This window comes from Bubalus bubalis, chromosome X, assembly GCF_019923935.1.
Source record: "Bubalus bubalis isolate 160015118507 breed Murrah chromosome X, NDDB_SH_1, whole genome shotgun sequence".
NCBI classification, from domain to species: domain Eukaryota; kingdom Metazoa; phylum Chordata; class Mammalia; order Artiodactyla; family Bovidae; genus Bubalus; species Bubalus bubalis.
The window spans coordinates 88,155,077-88,179,295 of record NC_059181.1 but is presented as its reverse complement, the minus strand read 5'-3'; the positions used below and the strand labels follow the sequence as shown (position 1 = coordinate 88,179,295).

General features: G+C 40.6%; 1 long non-coding RNA gene across 1 annotated transcript; it reads right to left on the bottom strand.

Moving 5' to 3' along the window:
• Positions 1-1,204: 1,204 nt before the first annotated feature.
• LOC112582315 lies at positions 1,205-23,983 on the bottom strand. Its single transcript, XR_006548707.1, has 5 exons — positions 23,769-23,983; positions 22,771-22,996; positions 8,418-8,600; positions 4,562-4,652; positions 1,205-2,030 (listed from the first exon to the last, which is right to left on the bottom strand). It is a non-coding gene; the product is annotated as an uncharacterized LOC112582315 (long non-coding RNA).
• Positions 23,984-24,219: the final 236 nt, after the last annotated feature.

The following is a 24,219-nucleotide window of genomic DNA, read 5'->3' as shown; positions in this document are numbered from 1 at the left end:
GTGCATCTAAAACTAGCACAACACTCGAGCATCTATACTTCAATTAAAAAAAAACCCTCAAGTGTGTAGAAGCATCAGATGTACACGATGTGATGTCAGCACCCTGTCTGAAACCTTCAGAACCATTCTCATAGTTTTTGCTGAAACAGACAAGTCACTGGTCATCAGTAAATGTCACGTTATTTCCCAGACGACAAACAACAGAGAAGAACCTGGCTGTCACCTTTCCGAGGCTGTGCCTTCTCCGGCACACATGTAGACACACAGTAGTAAGTGTACACATTCTTTCCCCTGCTCCCTTCTCTTCCTATGGTGAGTGAGCCAGAAGAACATGGTGAGGAAACCTCCTCTTCTTCCCCAGCTTTTATCCAGGTGATGGGGTACAAACACTGGGTCCATGCCATCAAGCAGGATGAAGGGCTGGAGTAGAAGGGGCAGGCATTCTGGCAAGTGGAGAGGAGGGGAGGCAGGCAGCAGGTAGCCCACAGAAAAAAGATTAGTTCAATCCCCTAAAAAGCCCCATCTTGGAGTCAGCATGGACACAGCTCTACATGTTGGTGGGGATCCAAACAGGGGCAGCTGATTGCCCTGGAAAAAGCAATCTTCCACCTTCAGTGCCCTCCTGAGCTGAGCTAACCAGTCTACATTCTCCAGCACAAAGTCACATTTTCCCACCTAAGCTGGGACTGTCACTACATCAACGATCTGGTATACAACTCTTTTTAGGGCTAGCAAATGGCTTGACACTGAGAGAGCCATCTGGCCATCGAGCAACAAAATCATTTCAGATTCTGAGGCCTCAACAGTGTCATCTCAAAGACATTCATTCTGGAAGCAAGCATTTCTCTTGTTAATCACATGCTTTCAGACTGGAGGTGTCTTGGATGAGGACAGGCAAGTACCCAGTCTGAACCCTGCAGAGAGTTGGCCTTTCCAAAGCTTTCTGACATGCTCACCCAAGATACGTGAGACCTTCAGCAGGGATAATTCCTCCCAAAGGGCATGCGAATGGGAACAGTCCCTGAGCATCACTGTGATCCTATAGTACTTTCAGACAATGGCAAAGTCCTCCAATGTACTTGCGTCTGTTCACACTATATTCTATAAAGTCAATACAAGTAATGAATTAGTGACTTACTAAAACATTGCTCCCAAAGGAAATAAAGGGTTAGGTTCCTGTGAGCCTCTGGTCACAACATTTTCATCAATCAATCAATTTATTAACTTGTTTTATAGCTATTTCTATTTAAAGATACAATTTAATCAGAAACCCAGAATTTGTAAAACCATTTATATTAACAAAATGATAAAACCTTCTGACAAAAGACTCTAGAATCTGTCCAAGTCTAAATCAATGGACACTTACATTACTATCTCCAGAGGTCCCTTCATTGTTGAGGAATTAGTAACCTCTGTTATGCCCCAGTGGCATCTCTGACCACCCATGACATTTAAAAGTTGCTCACAGGCCACTGATGCAAGAAACTACCCTTCTTGGCCCTGTACTACATATGATTATAGAGTGGCAACTGTCAGCCACATACTGGGCCATCCTCAAAATAGAGGTACTCAGAGACCCTGAGCCAGTGAATCCTATTCTCTCAAAATGGGTATGTTGTAACCCTAACCCCCGATGTGACTATATTTGGAGATACTGCCTTTAAGGTGTAACTAAGATTAAATGAGGTCATAAGTATGCAGCTGTAATCCAACTGGAGGGCATCCTTATAAGAAGAGTAAGAGATTCCACAGAGCTCTCTCTCTCCCCACACTAAACAAAGTAAATACCATGTGAGGACACAGTAATAAGACAGCTGTCAGTCAAGGAAAAAGGTCTTACCAGAGTATAAATTCTTGTACCAAATTCTAGATTTCCAACTGGATTAAACTGTGGGCCTTTGTAACAACTTAAATTCTTTCCTCCCTCTGTATTCAAATTTTCTGATTTCTTTCTCTTGGATCCTTTTTGCTTCTTTGTCACTGGATATACCTTGTGTGTCTGTAATGGGGGAGGTGTCACCGCTGGAAACCTGGTGGAATACAGAGCAGAGAGCAGGAGGTGAGCAGGCTAACCATGAGGTGGGACGGGGAGCTTGTTCTTCCACAAAGACTCACCTCTCAGGTGAGAACATCTTGGAAAGGGAAGGTGGGAATTGATCAGGGGCACCAAGCCTGAGAGTGGCGAGAAGAGAAGCAGCCCAGCAGCTCGACTCCATGAAGCATGCTGTGAACCAATCCCTTGGCTTCTAAGAGCAATGGGTCTAACGCACATCCGGCTGCCAAATAGGGAGGAGGAAGCCTGGTGCACAACTGGCTACGACCACCGTGATGCCGTAGTGAGGTTAGCAAATCCTGCAGATGGCAAGATTCATTCAAAAAGATGCCAGATCCTGCTTCCTATCATGGTTTGGGCACTACCCAGCCCTCTGCTCATTCTGGTCCTTGCAGTCGTTGCTGGCTCAGCTTCAGCTCAAGCTCCCTGGAAGCTGGAGAGGGGTCAGGGGGTTGGGGGACCAAGGCATCTCGCCCTGCACCTACCGTCTGTAAGAATGCAAAACCTGCTTTATGCTTAAAACAGCTTATGGCCAAGAATTTTCTTTGTGTGGTGAAAGGAGTCATTTGACTGCCCAGGTTGAATTATGAAAGATCTGGACACCTTTGAGAGATCAGGAGATAGTTGGCTGGGGGTCACTTCCAGACCCTTGGGCTTCCAGTAAACCAGAGTGTCTCGCCTCTGGAAGGGTCAGTCAATGCATTTTCTGATAGGGCTCTGGCGCCTCATCAGGACAGAAACTGAGCTCTCAGACTGCCCCCTCCCTTAGCTAAGGGAGGCAAAGGTGAAGTGAGGGTTCTTGGCTGCCATCATAGAAGGGGAAAAGAAGGCAAAGGTCAGTGTATCAGATCTTCAGGGCAACTGGCCCCTGGAGATGAGGCCACTCTAAGGCTCCAGCGTTTTGGCCCCAACATGTAGAAAAAAAAGCCTGACATTTTTGTTTTTGTTTAGTCACTAAGTCATGTCAACTGGGTTGGGGAATGTGAGGTAGACAAGACTCAGTTTTTAGCAAACTCAATAGAGTAAGAAGCCAGGGTGTGGTGAATGTGTGCTCAGGAGCCCTCACCACGGAGTGTGCAAGATGGAGCAGAAAAGTCAATCTTGAGCAGCATAGCACCCTCTGGCCTGTACACCCATTTCTGTGGATAGTGCTCCTTCAGTCACACCAGGAAGTATACTTCAGGTGTTGGTCCTTCTCAAGGGAGTATAGAAAGAACAGAGGCCTCTGGCCTAGGAGGCCAGAGAAGTATGAGAAATTGCAGGATCAGAGCAAAAAGTCTCGAGTTTGGGAACCTGGGAGTACCCAATTGCAGGTCTCTGCAAGTCAGGAAATTGCAATCTTGGGAGGCAAAATGTAGAGCTTGGGTAATCCCACTGGTAAGTACACATGGTAGGGTTTGTTTGCTGTGTTTCAGCTCTATTCAACTTAATACAAAAGTCTCAACAAAAAAGATCTCATATGCTGCAACTAAAATATCCTGCATGCCTCAACTAAAAAGAACTCACATTGACCCCCATGCCACAATTTAAAGATCCCCCATGCCACAATTAAGATCCTATGTACTTCAACAAAGATCCCACATGCCACAACAAAGATCCTGCATACCATAACGAAAAGATGCCCCATTCCATTATGTAAACAACTGAAGATCCCACACAGTGAAACAAAGATTCCTCATACTGCAGCAAATACCCTGCATACCACAAATAATGGATCCTGTATGTCAAAACAAAATGATCCTACAAGCTACAACAATGATCCCACATGCCCCAACTGAAGGATCCCGCATGCTGTGAGGAAACAACTAAGGAACCCACATGCTACAACAAAATATCCCACACACCACTACAAAGATCCCACGTACCACAACTAGAGGATCTTGCATGCTGAAACTAAGGATCATACATACTGCAAAACGGATCACCATGCCACAACTATAGATCCCACATGGTGCATCAAAGATCCCCCGTGCTGCAACTGAAGACCCATATGCTGAACAAAGGTCCTGCATACCACAACTAGAATATCCCTTGTGCTTTAACTAAAGTTCCTGCAAGTGCCAATGAAGATCCCACGTGCCACAACTAAGACCAACATAACCAAATATATTAAACAAATATTTAACAATTCAATATAAAAAAGATTCATTTATAAACCTTCACCTGGCTACAAATGAACATATCTATGAAACAAAAACAGATTACAGATCACAGAGAACAGACTTCTTGATACCAAGGTGGAGGTAGGGGGAGGTTATAGGAAAGGAATGGATTGGGATTTGGGGACTAGCAGATGCAAACTATGATACACAGAATGGATAAACAACAAGGTCCTACTGCAGCACAGGGAACTATATTCAATATCCTGTGGTAAACCATAGTGGAAAAGAATACAAAAAGATGTCTAAATATGTATAACCGAGTCACTATGTTGTGTACCTGAAACTAATATAACACTGCTATACTTCAATAAAAAGAAAAACCCTCATGTGTGTAGAAGCGGCTTACCTCCAACATACGGATTCAGATGGACACAATGTGCTGTCAGCACCCTGTCCGACCAAAACCTTCACAATCATTTTCATTTGCTTAGTTGTTGCTGAAACAAAGGAGTCCCTGGTCATCAGTAAATGTCACATTATTTCCCAGAGAACAAACAACAGAGAACACCCCAGCTGTCACCTTTCCAGGGTCATGCCTTCTATGGCACAGATGTTGACGTATCTAGTCATACCTGTACACATTCTTTACCCCATCCCCTTCTATCCCCACAGTGAGCCCGCCAGCAGCATATGGTGAGGAAGCCTCCTCCTCCTCCCCAGCTTTTATCCAAGGACTGGGTCCATGTCAACAGCCAGAATGAGGGGCTGGGCTACAGGGAGCAGGCATTCAGGCAAGTGGAGAATAGAGGAAGCATACAGGGGGCAGTCCACAGAAAAAAAGCATTAAGTCCGTCCCCTAAAGAGCCTGATCTTGGAATCAGCAGGGACACAGCTTTCCATGTTGGTGGGGATTCATCCAGGGGCAGCTGATTACCATGGGAAAAGTAATCTTCCACCCTCAGTGTCCTCCTGAGCTGAGGTAACCAGTCTACATTCTCCAGCACAAAGTTACATTATCTGAGCTGGGACTAACATTTTGTTGTAACATCCATATCAACCTTGCTCTTGTATACCTGTTTTTAGGGCCAGGAAATGGCTGGACACTGAGAAAGAACTTTCTGGCCCTTACCAGCAAAATCATTTCAGATTCTTAGGCTCAATGGTGTCTTCTCAAAGACATTCATTCTGGGAGCAAGCAAGCAAGCATTTCTCTTGTTAATCATGTGCTTTGAGACTGGAGATGTCTTCAATGAGTAAACACAAGTACCCAGCCTAAGCCCTGCAGAGAGTTGGCCTTTCCAAAGCTTTCTGACCTGCTCACCCAAGATATCTGACCTTAAGCAGGGATGTTTTTTCCAAAAGGGCATAGAAACAGGAAGAGTTGCTGAGCAGCACTGTGATCCCATGGTACTTACAAACGATGACCAAGGAATATCAGTCCCTGCAATGCGTTTGTGTCTTTTCACTCTATATTCTATATATTCTTAAAGTCAATACAAGTAATGAATTAGTGACTACTAAAACATTAATCCCAGGGGAAATGATGGGTTAGGTTCCTATGAGCCTCTGGTCACAATATTTTCATCAATCAATCAATATATAAACTTGTTTTCTATTACTGTCTATAAAGTTACAATTTAATCCAATTAGAAAACCAGAATTTACTATGCCAATTTATATTAACAAATCTTACAACAAAAAACTCTAGAATCTGTCCAGATCTAAATCAATGGACACTTCCATTAGTGTCTCCAGAGATTCCTTCATTGTTGAGGCTCTAGTAATCTCTGTTATGCACCTCCCAGCGTCTCTGGACCACCCATGACACCTGTAAGTTGCCCATAGGGCACTAGTGCAAAAACTACACTTCTTGGCCCTGTACTACAAATGATTATAGAGTGGCAACCATCGCCCATATATTGGGCTGTCCTCAAAATAAAGGTACTCAGAGACCCTGAGCCAGTGAATCCTAATCTTTCAAAATGGGTATGCTGAAACTCTAATCCTCAATGTGACTATATTTTGAGATATGGACTTTAATGGCCAATTAAGATTAAATGACATCATAAGCATGGAGGTGTAATCCAACAGGAGGGTATCCTTATAAGAAGAAGAAGAGATATCACAGAGCTCTTGCTCACTACCAACACTAAAAAAAGAAAAGGCCACGTGAGGACACAGTAATTGACACCTGTCTGCCAAGGACAAAGATGTTACCTGGGTAGAAATTCTTTTAGCAAATTCTAGATTTCCAACTGGACTAAACTGTGGTCCTTTGTATCAGTTTAAATTCTTTTCTCCTTCTGTATTCAAGTTTTCTAATTTCTTTCTCTCTCATCCGTTTTGCTTGTCACTGGATATACTTTGTGCGTGTGTGATGGAGAAGGGATCCTCTCTACACTACTCATATTTATGCATTTCTTCCTTCAGAGAGCCTCAACTCAGGTTCATTAGGGATAGCGGCCTCCCTTATGACAATGGTTGTGTAACAAGTTTTAAGCACTCTGGCTTAAATTGGGTTTGAATTTATTTAATCACTGTGTCACAAAAGTGCAGTGATCCTTTTTCACTATACCTAGAATGATCAGGACTTTTACTTCAAAAGAGACATAGGTAACAGAGTGGCACAGCAGAAGATTGCTGGGTCCCCAAACCAGAGAGGGGTCTACTGAAACCATATTCTGGTATGGTGCTGCCACTTAGGTTGCATTGAAATCTTTTTTTTTTTTTTTTTTTTGGTCTTTTCTGTCTGTACAAAATCTCTCACAATATTTTAGATGTCAAGCAGTACAAATTTACACCTTTGAATTTTATCTTCATTTAATCACGAATGGTCCAGACCTTCTGGGTGGTTATGGGGAAAGATTCAGAGATCCAGTGACTCCTCTATTGGGTAGCCCAGGAAGGGCGGGCATTACAGGACAATGTAGGACATGTAGGGGTTGCATTCTGGAACAGGATGAATCAGAAGGGTCTGTGGGAAGAGGGTTTTGCAGTATTAAGTGGGTGAGGTAGCCCCTGATTCCTGAGCCAGATGTGATTGGGTTCTCTGAATAACTCTGCTGGCTAACAAGGAAACACTATTCAGGAGGACTATGCAGGAATGCATCTGGTGCATTCAATAAGGAGAGTCTGAAGAGGACACTATCTGGTGGAGCAGAGCGAGGAAAGAAACTTGAGATTAGGCCATTTAAGGTCCTCTCAATTATACCAGATATCAACTCAGCAACTTAGGCCTCACCCCAACACTGGCCACTCCTTGTAACAAGTGCCCATCGGCATGTGCATAAGTACACACACAGGAAACATTACACAAGACTGAGGATGAGGAGAACTTAGTCCCTGGACGTGGATACATGGACCTGTTGGCAACAGTTCTCCAACCCCTGTGATTTGGTCACTGTTAGCTAACACAGTAACGTAGGCAATGAAACAAGGGGGCTCCATCTCAAGTGCACATCCCCATCCCTACCACCAATTCCTCTAGGACTGGCAACCAGGCAGGGAGCATGGGCAAGGGTTTAAAAGCCCAGGCTGACATCTTCCCCAGCCGTCTCCTTCTAAAAGGTTGTCTACTCACCCACGGCCCCCCAAGCCCCTGGTAGCCTGGCAACTCCTGATAGCTTACAGTGAATGATGTCGGATTCGTGATCTCCAAAGAAGAAGATTCAGCTTCGGGACAGGGGACCAGGCTTGATTACTCAAGAGCTTTTGTGTAGCAGAGTTTTATTAAAGTAAGAAAAGGGACAAAGAAAGCTTCTGACAGAGACTTCAGAAGAGGGGATGGAGAATACCTCCCTTGCTAGTCTTTAGCAAGGGAATTATATACTTTTTAATAAATTATTATAATAATTCAAAAGAATGTCTCAAGTTTGTGAAAATTTTACCAGGCCCACTCCCACAATTACATTTTAAGATAACAGGATTAGAACTTAACAACAGAAAGATCCTACCAGACCCACTCCCATTATATATATTTTAAGATATCAGGATTAGTCAGAAGGTTTTCAGGAAGGACAAACTGTCGTCAAGCAGGATACATTATTGTTATATAATCCTTAGTACAGAGTTTAAACTTAGTTGTTTCTTCTGTAATCATCAGTTCTGGGCTTAAAGAAAAAAACGTACAGACTAAGGAATGTAGAGGAAAAAAAGATGTTTGTCCTTTCTTCCTCCTTGAGAATTCCAGACCCCTCTCTCCTTGGGGACCCCTGGACTTCTTATCAATCTGCCTAGGAATTGACTCTCTCACTCCTGCTTACCAATTAAAGAAGTGCAGAGTGAAGTCAGGAACATCAGAGGAGAGGTTAGATGTCAAAGTAGAATTTTCAGGTGGAATTGTGGTCGTCACCCTTCAAGAGCTGGATCCTGGTGAGCAGTAGATGCACAGGGACTTGCTGCTCATCCGGACACCATTGCTCCGAACACTGGAGACTGCTACAGACCTGGCAGAAGACAGAGGAGGGGGTGAGCGGGCTAACCACGAGGTGTGGCGGGAAGCTTGTTTTTCTGCAGATATGGTACTAAGCTAAGACCATCTTGGCAAGGGAGGTAGGGAAGGTGGGAATCAATCAGGGTCCCTGAGCCTGGGTGCGGAGAGTAGCGTACTCCACAAAGCATGCTGCGAAGGAATCCCTGGATTCTAAGAGCGCTAAGTAGGATGCACTTCCAGCTGCCAGCTAGGAATCAAAAACCCTGTGCACAACTGGCCCCGCCTACCCTGATGGAATCATGAGGTAAGCAAATCCCACAAATGCCAGGAACCAATCAAAAAGATAGGTCCTGCCTATTATGGTTTGGGTACTGCCAAACTCTTTGCTCATTCTGGCCTCTGCTGTCATTCCTGGCTCAGCCCCAGCTCCAGGTCTGTGGCAGCTGGAGAACTGGGAGAGGGGTTGGCAGTGTGGGGCACCTCATCCTGCACCCACCGTCTGTAAAAAATGCAAAATCTACTTTTTCCTTTAAAGAACTTATGCCCAAGAGCTTGCTTTGTGGGTTGAAACAAGCAAATTTACTGCCAAGGTAATTGTGAAAGATTTGGACGCCTTTGAGATAAACCAGAGTGCCTCTCCTCTGAAAGTGGTGGAAGAGGGTCAGCCAATGCATTTTATGATAGGGCTCTGGAGCCTCATCAGGATGGAAAACTGGGCTCCCAGACTACCTCCCTCCCTTAGCTAAGGGAGGCAAAGGTAAAGTGAGGGCTCTTAGCTGGCATCATAGAAGGGGAAAAGAAGGCACAGTTCAGTGCATCAGATCTTAAGGGCAATTAGCCCCTGGAGAGCAGCACACTCCTAATGCTCCAGTGTTCTGGCCCCAACACGTAGAGAAAAAAGCCTCACATTTTCATTGTTGTTTTCCTTTAGTTGCTAAGTTGTGTCAATCTCTTTTGCAACCCCATGGACTGTAGTCTGCCCAGCTTCTCTGTCCATGGGATTTCCCAGGCAGACTACTAAAGTGGCTTCTCATTTCCCTCTCTGGCGATCTTTCCAACTCAGTGATCAAACCTGAGTCTCTTGCATCTCCTGCACTAGCAGGCGGATTCTTTACCACTGAACCACCATAGAAGTACTCTAAATGGATTAAAATCTGCTTTTTTGGAATACATTGGACTGGCCAAAAAGTTTGTTCAGATTTTTCTGCAAGATGTTATGGAAAATGCGAACAAATTCTTTGACCCAACCCAATGTTTAAACCAACTGGTATGTAAAAACTGAGTTTGGTGCTCACTGGCTTTTCAGCTAATGGGTTATAGCCTGCTGTAAAGAAGTAAAATGAGGTCATCTTTGGTTCCTTTATATAGCAGTGTCTGTGTGGAAAAATGAATGGGTGAGCCTCTTCAAGTATAAGTGTGTTAATAGGAATATATCTGTGTGATAAAGGAAATGTTTGTGCATGCATGAGTGAACAACTAACATATCCATGGATATTACCATGTTTGTGTGTGAGTGTAAAAATTTAAGCCTGTTCACTTGTCTGATATTTGGGGGGGGGGGGGAGGGCATGTTGGGCTTCCCTGGTGGCTTACTGTTAAAGAGTCTGCCTGCAATGCGCAAGACTTGGGTTTGATCCCTGGGTCAGGAAGATCCCCTGGAGAAGGAAATGGCAACCCACTCCAGTACTCCTGCCTGGAAAATCCAGTGGACAGAGGAGCCTGAAGGGCTACAGTTCATGGGGTCGCAAAGAATTAGACTCAACTGAGCGACTTTCACCAGAGAAGGCAATGGCACCCCACTCCAGTACTCTTGCCTGGAGAATCCCAGGGACAGGGGAACCTACTGGGCTGCCGTCTATGGGGTTGCACAGAGTTGGACACGACTGAAGCGACTTAGCAGCAGCAGCAGCAGCAGCAGAGCAACTTTCACACATATGTTGTGCAGGTTGCAGGATCTTAGTTCCCCAACCAGGTAATGAACATGGGGCCATAGCAGTGATACTGCTGAGTACTAACCACTGGACTACCAAAGAATTCCCCTGTATGATATTTTAAAAGTACATCTGACTCTTAAACAATAGGGTTTGAACAGTGCAGGTCCACTTATATGCAGATTTCTTCAATAGCAAATACTACAGTACTACACAATATATGATTAGTTGACTCCATGCATGCAAAACCCTGGATTCACAGAAACATTATATTGTGATGGTAGATTATATGTTAAATATATTCAGATTCACATGGATGGTCAGAACCCCAGAATACTTGAATGAATTTTGTGTGATTGTGAGTGAATGTGAGAGTGTCTTGATGAGTGTGAGCACATTCCTACTTCTGGGCATGTTAATGTGTATGTGAGTGACTATGAGTATATGGATGTAAGTATAACTGATTTAATTTGTTATCATATTCAAGTGAATGTGTGAGCAGTTATTATGAGTGAACAAGTGTGAGAGCATGTTTGTGCCAGTCAATGTGACCTTGTGCATGTCTATAACCACATGTGTGAGAATGAGCATGGGAGCCTATTTAAATATGAGTTTGTGTGTTGAAGTAAATGGAACTTTTCATATGGATGAGTGAATGTGTGACCATGGGCATGAATATTAGCATATTCATGTATGTGAGATGAATGAATGTTTTTGATCATGTGAAAGTGGAGTATATTCTGTGAGTTAATGTCCAAGTGTGTGCATATGAGTACACTTGAATACCTCTACGTGTGTAAATGTGGGAACTTCATAGTAAGTATAAGCATATTCACCTGTGAGAATATAAGTATGATGCTGTTTGTATCTTCTACATGGGGAATTGTATATGACTGGGATCATATTTGAATGTGTGTAAGTGAATGTGTGAGCTAGTTTGAGGGAATGTATGTGTAAGGACATTTTCATGAGTGAGTATGTAACTGTTCATTTGTGTAAGCTTGTTAATGTGTGAGTATTTTTGTGAAAACGATATGAGTTTGTGTTTTTATGTGAGTCATCTGTGTGTGTAGGTATAAGCTTTGTGATGCCTGTGAGAAAATTTGTATTCACATAAATACATGAAAATGCTCCTCTTTCTAAATATATTAATACGCACATATAAGGGCACCTGAGTGTACTGTTGTGAGCATATATGTCTGTCTGTGAATGAATTTGTAAGCATGTTGATGTCTTAGTGGACATGTGAGCATTTTGTATAAGGGAATGTGTATGGCTACATGAGTGTGTCTATGAAAGTAAATGAGGGAGCACATTATGAAAGTGAATGTGTTAGTTGCTCAGAGGCATCTGACTCTTTCTGACCCCATGGACTGTGGCCCACAAGGCTCCACTGTCCATGGAATTCTCCAGGTTAAAATACTGGAGTGGGTAGTTATTCCCTTGTCCAGGGGATATTCCCAAGCCAGGGATCGAACCCAGGTCTCCTGCATTGAAGGCACATTCTTTACCAAATATTTGAACCATGAGGGAAGACCAAATGTGTCTATACATATGAATAAATTGGTGAATATGTTTTCAGTCTGTGAATATGTCCCAATATTAGAGAATTTAGGTCTGTTGTGCATGTATATGTGCGTTTCTTGTATCTTAGTGAATCTTTGAATGTGTAAATATGAAGAACATGCTGTTGATTTGAGTGACTAGTGACCACAAAGTATCTGTGAGCATGTCTATGTGTATGAAGGAATTTGTAACCATACTTGTATGTGTGACAATGTCTGTACATGTGACTGTGTGAACAACTTTAGGATGAGTATACTCATGCATGTAAGTAAATGTATGAGTGACACAGTGTATGTGAGGTATATTCGAGTATGTGAGTGAATGTATAACCACGTTAACTTGAGTCTATCTGTATTTGAATATGTCCATGTATCAGTGTGTCTATGTGTGTGTGCTCAGTCCTCAGTCCTGTCTGACTATTTGTGACTCCATGTAGCCTACCAGGCTCCTCTGATCCATGGAATTTTCCAGGTAAGGGTACTGGAGTGGGTTCCCATTTCCTTCTCCAGGGAATCTTCCTGACCCAGGGATCAAACCAGTGTCTCTTGCATCTTCTTCACTGGCAGGTAGGTCCTTTTACCACTGCAACACCAGGGAACCACAGAGTGTCTATGAATAGAAATAAATCTGTGAGCATGTTCATATGAGTGAATGTGTAACCTGTGGAAGTATGTGAGCATCTCTTTGTGTAAGAGTGAATTGAGCCTGTTCATATGTCAGTGTGTTAATGTGTTTTTCTGTGTTCATACATATGAGTGAATTTGTAAGCATGTTCATGCTGGTAGCATGTTCACCTGTGAGTGAATGTATAACCATGTTCATTTGTGTCAGATTCTTAATGTGTACATCTGCTTTTGAGTCATTGCATGAGTGTATGTGTATGTGTGAATGTTGATCATATGCATGTACATGACTGTTAATGAATGTACTTGTGAGTTTGTGACCAGGTTCACTGTATGTATATGTGCCCTTGTTCATCTCTGTGTGCAAATTACTGTGTGAGTATATACATCTGATCATGTTTCTGTGTTTGAATGAAAATGTAAGCATGTCATGTATGTTCATGACTATGAGTGAATGTATGCTTTATATTTCTGTTTTTCTACATTTTTTCTTGAGCTAATGTGTAAACAAGTTTGTCAGTAAATGCATGAGTATACACACACACATACACACATCTATGTGTACATATGGAAATGCAATGTTAAGTGAATATATAGCATCATGTGTGTGTTAATGAGTATATAAGCATGCTTGTATGTAATATATGTGTTCCTTTCTGTGAGTGAATGTGATGATGCTTGTGTATGACTAAATGTGTGTTCCTTGTGTGGAAGTGATAATGTGAAGACATTTGTGTTTTGAGCATGTGAATGTGCAAATGTTAAAGCTTGTATTTGTGAAAACATGAATTTGTGTGTTCATTTATATGTGAGTGTGTATTTGTATATATGTGAGCATGTTCATGTGTGTAAATTAAGGCATGAGTAAGTTGGTGTGCATGAAGGTATTAATGTATTTTTCATTAGTGCAACTGAACGTATAAACAAGTTTATATACATGAGGATGATGTACAATTTTAAGTGAAGTTTTAAGTGTATGTGGGTGTGCCTGTGCACATGAATTCATTTGTGAGCAAGTTCATGTGAGTGAATATATCAATATGTTTATTTCTGTTTGTTTATGTATTTAAGTCTTCATCTGTTCGTGAGTATCTAAGTGAGCTTATGTGTGTGACTGAATATGATTATGTACACTTATGTCAAATTTTCCTTTGTGTATATAAACTTGAGAGGTTTTGTGTGTTTGAACATATTAAAATATGAATATGTTCATTAGGCACATGTTTGAATATGGTTTATGTCTGAATGAACATATAAGTATTGATGTGACTATACTGAAATGTGTGGTAATGTGTAGGTATGGTCATGTATGTGATGGCAGTCATGTATGGGTTAACATGTGGACACTTTCGTGTGAAGGAATATAGAAGCAGTTTCATGTGAGCATGTTCATGCCATTTAATGTCAACGTCTTAGCTTACATGACTATGCGAGCATCCTGTGATTGGATGTGAGTGTATCTAGGTGTGACTGAATGTGTGTGCATGTTTTCACATCTAAGCATGTTAATATGAGCATGTTCATTTGTGTGAATGAATGTAAGAATGTGCTCTTATGTGTGACTGAATGCATGTGTGTTCATGTGGGAGTGACTGTCTGTAGGTGTACATTCATGTGCAAGTGGGAATGAATATATGACTGCTATTTCAGAGTGTTCATGTATCTGAGTAGATGTGTTGATATGAATGTATGTGAGCATATCTGTGTGCAAGTGACTGAGTGTGGGTCACTGTGTTTGACAGCATGTGAGCATGTTTTTGTATGTGACTGAGTTAATATACATGTACATGTGTCTATGATCATTCATGTTAATGTGTGAACTTGACATCTAGGTAAATGGTAACTATATGTGTGAGCACATTTGTTTCAATGAATATGAAAGTATGTCTGTGTGTGAGCTCATTCATGTGTGAGTGAATGTAAGTATATCAGTCTCTCTGTGTGGAAGTACCAGCATGTTCATGTGTGGAAATATGTGAGTGTGTCCACATGTGTGAGTGTGTTGAAAGAAAATGTAAAATCATGGGTTTGTGTGTTCACAAGTGAATTTGTAAGGATGTATGTGTTCATGTGAGACACTGAGTGTGTCTTACATGTGAATAAATTTGTGAACATATTCATGTGAATGAGAGAATGTGTGCATTTGTGGTAGCATCCATGTGTCTACTTGTGTGTAAGAATTTATGATGTATCTGTTAGTGAATGTGTTATGTCTGCATATATGCATGAATTGTTTTAGGAAATTTGTAAGCATATGCATTAGTGACAGCAGGTATGTGTGTGTGAGAGAACACACAGATGTTTGTGCACAAGTATGTAAATATAGAATTAAGACTGGACATGTGATTTGTATAAACCATTATATGTAAGAGTATATATGTGAATGAATTTGTAAATACATGTGTGTGATTCAATGTGTTAGCACTAGAGTGTATAATCATGTTGAGATGGGGATTCACATATGTGTGACTGAATATATGTCTTTGTATGTGTGTTTATATACATTAATGACAGAAAGTATCAGTGAGTGAACATGAGCATGTATGAGTGTGTTCTATGTGTGTGAATGAATCTGTGGGTATATTTATATAAGCAAATTAATGTGTGAGTAAGTCTGTGGGATTGAACATGTGAACATGTGGATGTAAGTGTGTCCATGAGTGTTAGTAAATTTGTAAGCATTCAGTGAGTGAATGGGGTTCATCTTATAAGCATGTTCATGTGTGAGTGTATTTATATAGTGATTGTATAAGCATTTGTAAGTATGAGCAGGTTCATGTACAAGTGAACACATAAGCATACTCCACTTATGATCACGTTATTTTTTGGAAGTTGAAGTGTGAGTCTGTACATGTAAGTACATGTAAGTCTAGTGTGTCAGTGATTTTGTGAGTGTGTTCATGTGAGTGAACGAATGCATTATCATGCTCATGTGAGTGAATTTTCAAGCATGTCTGTGTAAAAGAGAGAATATGTGAGACTATGTATGTGCCTATGAGTTAATCTGTCATATGCCCTTTTGAGTGAGTGAATTGTGAGAATGTTATCATTAGTGACACTGCATGTGCATGTATATTGTCAATTTTGTGTTTGAGTAAATTCATAAGTTTACTTGTATGTTTGAATACACATATATGTATGAGTGAATGGTAATCAAGTTATATACGCAGTATGTTGATATGCATCTGGGACAGGGTATGTGTAAATGAGTGTGTTCAAGTGAATTTTAAACCATGTTTGTTTCTAAGTGAATATGTGAATGTGTGTGAGCATAAATTAAAGAACACACATAAGTATATATATGAATGTTGATATATATGAGTGAATGAGTATGTGGTTATATGACCATATTTGGGTGCGTAAATGTATGAGCATTTCATGAGTGTAAATGGTGGTTGGAGTATATTTGTTTGAATGAGAGAATGAACATGCATATGTGAGTATATAAGTGTATCCATTAGTGAGTAACCTAAGAGAATGATCGTGTCAGTGAATAAATGTGTGTGCATGTCTGAAATTGATGAGTGAGCTACAGTCATGGTTAAGTGTGTTGTTGTTAGTATATTCGAGCACTGGATGTTTGTTTGTGTGGATGAGCTAATGTGTAAGCATACTAGTTTGCATGGGGTTGCTGATGACAGAGTCAATTCCTAGGTAGGTTGATAAGAAGTCTGGGGTCCCCAAGGAGAGAGGGGTCTGGAATTCTCAAGGAGGAGAAAAGGACAAACATTTTTTTCCTCTACATTCCTTAGTCTTAGTCACATAAAACGTTTTTATCTTTAAGCCTGGAACTGATGATTACATAACAAACAACTCGGTTTGGACTCTGTACTGAGGATTATATAGCAGCAATGTATCCTGCTTGAGGACAGTTTCTCCTTCCTGAGGGCCTTCTGGCTAATCCTGTTATCTTGAAATGTGGATTGTGGGAGTGCGTCTAGTAAGATCTTTGCAACCTCCAGACATTCTTTTGATTCATTGTAATAACTAATTGGAGAGTATATAACTCCCTTGCTAACACTGGCAGGGGGGCACTCTTTCTGCCCCCTTCTGATGTTTCTGTCAGAAGCTTTCTCTATCTCTTTTATACTTTAATAAAACTTTATTACACAAAAGCTCTGAGCGATCAAGGCTCGTCTCTGGCTCCGGATTGAATTCTTCTCCTCCGGAGGCCAAGAACCCCAGCATCTTTTGTGGTTCAGCAACAACCTTTCACTAATGTTTGAGTAAACATTTGAGCAAATACTTCTGTGTGTGTGTGTGTGTGTGTGTGTGTGTGTGTGTGTGAGCTTCATGAGTGTGAAAATGTTTATTTGTAATGAAAATGAGTATGTTTCTGTTTGTGTTCATTTGCATGTGTGAAGGATTTGAGAGTATATATATGTGCAGGATCTTTGAAAGTGAGCATATGTCTTTATCTTGGGAAAATTTGTGATCATGTTTTTTTGAGTTAATAGATGTTCCATCATTTTTATGTCTGTGAGTGAATGTTGCAAGTGTGATTATTAATTTGAGCTTCTTAATGGAAGAATGTATTTCTGTGAGTGAATATATGTGTGTTTGGAAGTATGTTCATTCACAAGTGAATGTGTAAGCATGTTTCTATTTGTGTGTGCATGCATATATGAAAGCATGTGTGTGTACCTGTAACATATGAATGTATTATGTATGAGTGCTATTATAACCATGCCCTTGTAAATTAATGTGTGAGCCAGTTTGAGTGAATACATGTGTAAACAAATTTTATTAATGTCACAGAGTATACAGATATCTTTGTTCCTGCCTATGAGTCAATATGTGAATATTATTTATCTGTCAGATAACTGTTGTATGGGTGTATTTGACTATGTGAGTGAATTTGTACACAAGTGAATGTGTGAGTATGTAATATGTGAGCACAATAATTTCTATAGAGAACATGTATGTTCATATGTGGAACCAGGCAGTCTAGGGAATTAACATATGAATAAATTTACATATTGACTATGACTATATATGTGATCAAGATTATATGTATGACTGTTGAGCATTAGCATGTGTTTGTGGGTATATGTGTCTATGTGTGAGGGGAAATTTGTTTAAGATGCCTTTGTAAAAATGCCTCCTCTTTAAGAAGATTTATAAAAAGGACTTTACAGGTTTCTGAATTTCAAAACATAATAGTAAACTGAGTAAAAAATAAAATAATTCTATTGAGAAACTTGATGACTTCATAAATCTGTTAACAAAAAGGATTAGTTACATAGAACTGAGTAAACTGGTAAATATGGTTGCCATTTTTATGGTTTCTATCCAAAAGGATTATTGGTTGAAATCTGTTTTCCAGGTGTAATAAAAACCTTCTCCTTCAATTAAATATGACTTGTAATAATTTGGTAGATTATGCTGTTTGGAATATTTTTCTTTTTCTCTCTACCTGATTGATCCTGCCAGTAACATATGTTTGTCTCAAAGATTAAGCCATGCATGAGTGTGCATGGCCAGTAAAATGAAACTACAGATAGCTCATTAAATCACTCATGGCTCCTTTAGTCACTTGATTACTGCAACTGAATTAGAACTAGTTATACTAATTAGTGTATAAATTTGTTCTTTGTTTTCCAATTGTGCCTTGGGTCTCCCTGCTGTACTATGTCATTGTCTGTATTACTTATATCCTGTTTAATTTATAAGATTATTGTATCATGCAGTAACCAATGTGTAATTAGGCCTACAAAAAAACTTATATGGTTAAATGTTATGAGGAAATCACATTTGTAACATAAAATAATTGCAGTAGTGTGATTCTAGGGAAAAGGCAACAAGGGAAAAGGTCTCCTAGGTTGTAGTTAGAATCCAGAGAATTTTTAATTATTGATGGGGCCTGGTCCAAAACTTAACACCTGGAGTGGCATATCAAGAATGTTTGCCTGAACTAGGATGAGCCTCCCAGCACCGCGGGACAAAGGTTGATCACATAATGTTTCCCAGATAATGGTCATTCATGACCAAGAGGGGAAGACCTGAGGCATGGAATCTGTGTCCTTCAATGTGAGCCAGTCCTTCAATGTGAGCCAGTGAGCCCCAGTGAATGGGAATGCCTGCCACCTGGCAGTCATCACGCTGCAACCACTCCCTATGGTGAACCCTGAGGAAACTGAGAATGCAGGATTTCAGGCCCCAGATGACTGAGGTACATACCAAGGAAATAATTTTAGTGAGTCCTGACTTTTGCATCTTCCCATACATAGAAAAGTGCTAAATTTCTTAACTTGAGATGCCGTCTCATGGATCTGAAGTTCAGTATTTCTAAGTCTACAGGTGTGAAATAAGACACTCCAAAAGAGGAACAAAAAGAAGACAAATCTCAATGTTTGAAACACTGGCAAAGACGGCAGACACTCCCAGAAAGATCCATCTGACTAAGCAGAATGATCAGCACCCCTTTTTTCCACAAGATTGTGGGAGAGACTGTGACAGTGTTGCAGGGAGGAAGTCAATTCTCAATCCATATTGGAAACTGTTTCTTTGACTTGCTTTTTGTTGCTTTTGTTATTATAATCATACTTAATAGCTTGTCTCAGAGGACCCTGTCCCTCTTCTTGACTGTAAACTAAACTGATTTTGTTCAGCTCATAGAAAGGTAATTTGTCCCTTCCCATCTGTAAACAGAGATTCACATACCCCTTCCAAAGACTGGCCATTCCCTTGAAGATGTTTTGCATGGCTGAAGACCCTTTCACTTTACTTCCTCACTGCCTCTCACTCTCTATTCTGCCTTTTGTCTTTAGTTCCTCATTGCTTCTTTCTCTCTGATCTACAAAAGAACCTGGCATCCAGACACCCACAAGATGGTTATTTTGAGGTGCTAGCCTGCCATCTTATCCATCAGCTGCTTTCCGAATAAAGTCGCTTTCCTTGCCTCAAAAAAAGAGTGAAAAAAAAAAAAGTACAAGCATGTCCTCACTTGAGGGTGCAAATATGTGAATGTGTGATCATATTTGTTTGTATGAGGGACAGAGTGTGTTTGTGTGTATATATGTGTAGAGATATTCATGGTTGACTGCACTGAGTAGCATGATAAGGTGAGAATATATTTGTAAGTAACAGTATATGTATTTTTTGTATGTTAATGCACATGTATAATTGAATATGTAGGCATATACATGAAAGAAAATAAACATCTGCCAGTGTGTAAGTGATTTTCTGAGCAAACTCATGCAACTGAATGTTGTGTGAACATGTGAATATATGTGAGTTTGTGTTTGTATGAATTCTTGAGTATCTTAGTGAATGAATGGTGGGTATTCATATATGTGAGCATGTTAATGGGAGAGTGAGAATGGACATGTGTAAAAACAATTTTATGTGAGAGCAGCTATGTATGTGAATAAATCTGTAGCATGTTTGTGTGTTTAAGATTATTGAGTGTGTGAGCACATTAATATCAAGTATACTAGTGTGTGTGTGTGAGTGAATGTCTCAATGTGTGTGACCATGTAAAACTATATTTGTGATGGAGGATGATAGTGTGTCAATGTCTGACATAATGTGTGAATAACTTTGTGTATGTGATTATATTTGGCAGATGAATGAATGATCACTGTCATACATGTAAACATGAAGCTTTGAGTACATATGTTTAAGTGTGTCCATGAATTTATGAACATGTGTGTGATAAATATGTGTGTTCATGAATGTGAGCATGTTGCTGTGAGACAGGAAATATTTGAGCATCCCCTTGTATGAATAAATATGCATGCAAATTTATGTGTGATTTTGTTAATATGAGTGCATAGGGTTGCAAAGAGTCAGATACAATAGGCCGACTAACACTTCACTTCAGCCGTCATTTTGAATGGAAAAAGTCCCACATAACTGTGGTTAGATTTCTCCATGGAATCAAATATGTTTTCATGAGAACTGTCTTTGCTGTCACACCCAAAAGCTATGATTGTTTCCTGTGGGCAGTTAAGTGCTGCAGCTGTTGAAAAGCCACCTCCCACTGAATGTGATGTAAATCTGGAAGTTTGTATTGGAAGAGTTAGGTTAGGAAAGAACTCCCAAACTGGATGAAGCGCCTGACTCTTTAGACATGCCTTTCCTGAGTATTATGTTGCATACATTCCTTTATATATATGCAACATATTGGAGAAGGTAAAGGCACCCCACTCCAGTACTCTTGCCTGGAAAATCCCATGGACGGAGTAGCCTGGTAGGCTGCAGTCCCTGGGGTCGCTAGGAGTCAGACACGACTGAGCGATTTCACTTTGACTTTTCACTTTCATGCATTGGAGGAGGAAATGGCAACCCACTCCAGTGTTCTTGCCTGGAGAATCCCATGGACAGAGGAGCCTGGTGGGCTGCCATCTATGGGGTCACACAGAGTTGGACACGACTGAAGCGACTTAGCAGCAGCAGCAGCATGCAACACATATGCAATATATCACGTGTGGGTATATATATTTAAAATATAAGTTCCCAAACAGGAAGGAAATTCATGGTAAGCTGTGCTCGGTCACTTAGTGCAATTTTTTCCAGTGCAAGCGTCAATAAATGGGACTTGCACTAGATAAAGAAAAAATCATTATAACATATAGAAAAAGAAACCAATTAGTTGTAAAGGTATATGTTTTGGCAAGGTTTATATTCATCATTATGAAAGGTTGTTGCTGAACCACACAAAGATGCCGGGATTCTTGGCCTCTGGAGGAGTAGAATTTAATCCAGAGCCAGAGACAAGGCTTGATCGCTCAGAGCTTTTGAGTAATAAAGTTTTATTAAAGTATAAAGGAGATAGAGAAAGCTTCTGACATAGACATCAGAAGGGGGTAGAAAGAGTACCCTGCTTGCTAGTGTTAGCAATGGAGTTATATACTCTCCAATGAATCCAAAGAATGTCTGGAGGTTGTAAAGACCTCACCAGACCTACTCCCATAATTTACATTTTAAGATAACAGAATTAGCCAGAAGTTTTAATCCAAAGACTGTCCTCAGGCAGGATACATTGAAAGTGAAAGTGAAGTTGCTCAGTCCTATCCGACTCTTTGCAACCCCATGGACTGTAGCCTACCAGGCTCCTCTGTCCATGGGATTTTCCACAGTAGTACTGGAGTGGATTGCCATCTCCTTCTCCAGGGGATCTTCCCGACCCAGGGATCGAACCTGGGTCTCCCGCATTGTAGACAGGCGCTTTACCACCAGGGAAGTCCTTGTAAAGACCAAACCTACTCCCATAATTTACATTTTAAGATAACAGGATTAGCCAGAAGGTTTAATCCAGAGATTGTCCTCAGGCAGGATACATAATCCTAAGGAATGTAGAGGGGAAAAAGTTTGTCCTTTCTTCCTCCTTGAGAATTCCAGACCCCTCTCTCCTTGGGGACCCTTAGACTTCTTATCAACCTGCCTAGGAAATGACTCAATTACACCAGGGATTACTAAGAGCTATAATTTTATCTAATTGTAATCCCATAGACTTTGTTAGTATGGCTCTGCATTACTGCACTTTTAATATGACTGCACTGACCACAAGCATCCTGGCTGTAATACTGGGTGCATGCTATCTCTGGGCATTCCTCAAATAAGACTCAAGAGACAGTGGCTCGATGTGATTAAAGGCACTACTTAATAACAGTGTGTCTCATTTGATCCTAAGTCAAAACTGGCTCTGAGGGTTTACAAAGCATCTATGAGTCATAAGCTGTATCCAAAGAGTCTGGTTTAGCCAGGATGGGTGTTGCTCTAGTAGAAGAGACAGAAGGTCTAGCCTCAGTAAGTCATGATAGTAGGTCTGACCAACCTGAACAGACAACAGCATGGTTCCCATTGTCTCCAATCTGACTTGTGTTATAAGACTCCCTGTTATATGTATGTGGTACAGTGTCCAGACAGACCTTGTCAACAGTAGTGTACATTACTAGGCCTGGGTGAACCACCAATAGACATGGAGTCAACACTGGCAAGTGTAGGAAATTCTCAGGTGAGACGGGGCATAATAATAAGGTATGGCTTAAACTTGGAGGTCACCTTGTACTCAGCTGTGGGGGACCTGACTTGTCCCCGGCTATTCATATGGTGTTACCTGTTGAGGGAGTGGTTTAGGTCCACCTTTTGGCTTCCACAGTGTCTTCAGTGGACCAAAGTACATGGATGGCATATAAGGTCACCTCTTTCTCCAGAAAGTGGTGGGTACTTTGCTTGGCTTATACTAGATGATGATGAACATGGGCTAAGGATGGTTTCAGAATCATTGGTCCACATCAGGTTCTTATCAGGATCAAGAAGGAGGTGCCTAAGCTCTGGGTTTTCTATAAGGAAGAAAGGAAAGATAAAAGTACCAGGTGAATGTTTCTTTTCTATGCATAGCAGTGCCTGGGTTTCCATGTTAGTGAAAACAATAATTGGGTTGTGTCTGGTGTGGATATATACACAAACAGAGATAGAAATGTCTCTGTGGTTGAGCTCCTCATTTGTTGTAAATTTAAATATTGCTGAGTTATACCATAAGGACATGAATTTAATATAATCTAAACCATGGGCAGTATTTTTGACCGCTTGAAGGACCACTGCCCTCCACGTTCTCTCACTAACCCTTAAAAGTCCATCATGTTTTTCATGATACCTGCCACTAGAGGATGACAGGAAAGCTAAAAATCCAAGCAATGTTTTCTTGTAATGCCCGTACTTACAACACTTTACACTGATGTGGCAACTTTGGGTTGACTGTATCACTTGTACAGCAGTCCCAAAGGCTGTAAAAGCTATTTTGTTCAGGCTTCAGTAATACTAGGAGAAGTTAGTGCCTTGCATGCATAAATTATTGGAAGAACTTGTGCAGGAGGCCAGTAGCACTAAGCTGAGCTCCCCATGCTATATAGCAGCTTCCCACTAGCTATCTACTTTACACATGCTAATATATATACGTCAATCCTACTCTTCCAATCATCTCACCCTCCCCTTCCCCCTCTGTGTCCATAAGTCCATTCTCTGTATCTGTCTCTATTCCTGCCCTGCAAATAGGTTCCTCAGTAGATTCCATATATATGTGTTAATATATTTGTTTTTCTCTTTCTTACTTACTTTACTCTGTATAACAGGTTCTAGGTTCTTCCACATCAGCCTGTTGCTCTTTGACAACCTGGAGTGGTGGGATGTGATGAAGGTAGGAGGGATGCTCAAGAGAGAAGGAATATATGTATACTTATGGCTGATTCTCCTTGTTTTATGGCAGAAATCAATACAACATTATAAAGTAATTATGCTCCATTAAAAATATATTTAATAAAAGAAACAAAGGTGGAATTTAAAACAATGAGTTCTAAAATTTTAAATAAAAAGTAGTTTGGGATTAAAGTATACACTATACTATATATAAATAGACAATCAACAAAGACCTACCATATAGTACAGGGAACTATACTCAACATTTTAATAATAATCTATAAGGAACAAGAATCTGAAAGAGAATATATATATATATACACACACACACACACACACTTATATGTAGCTGAATATATACATATACACA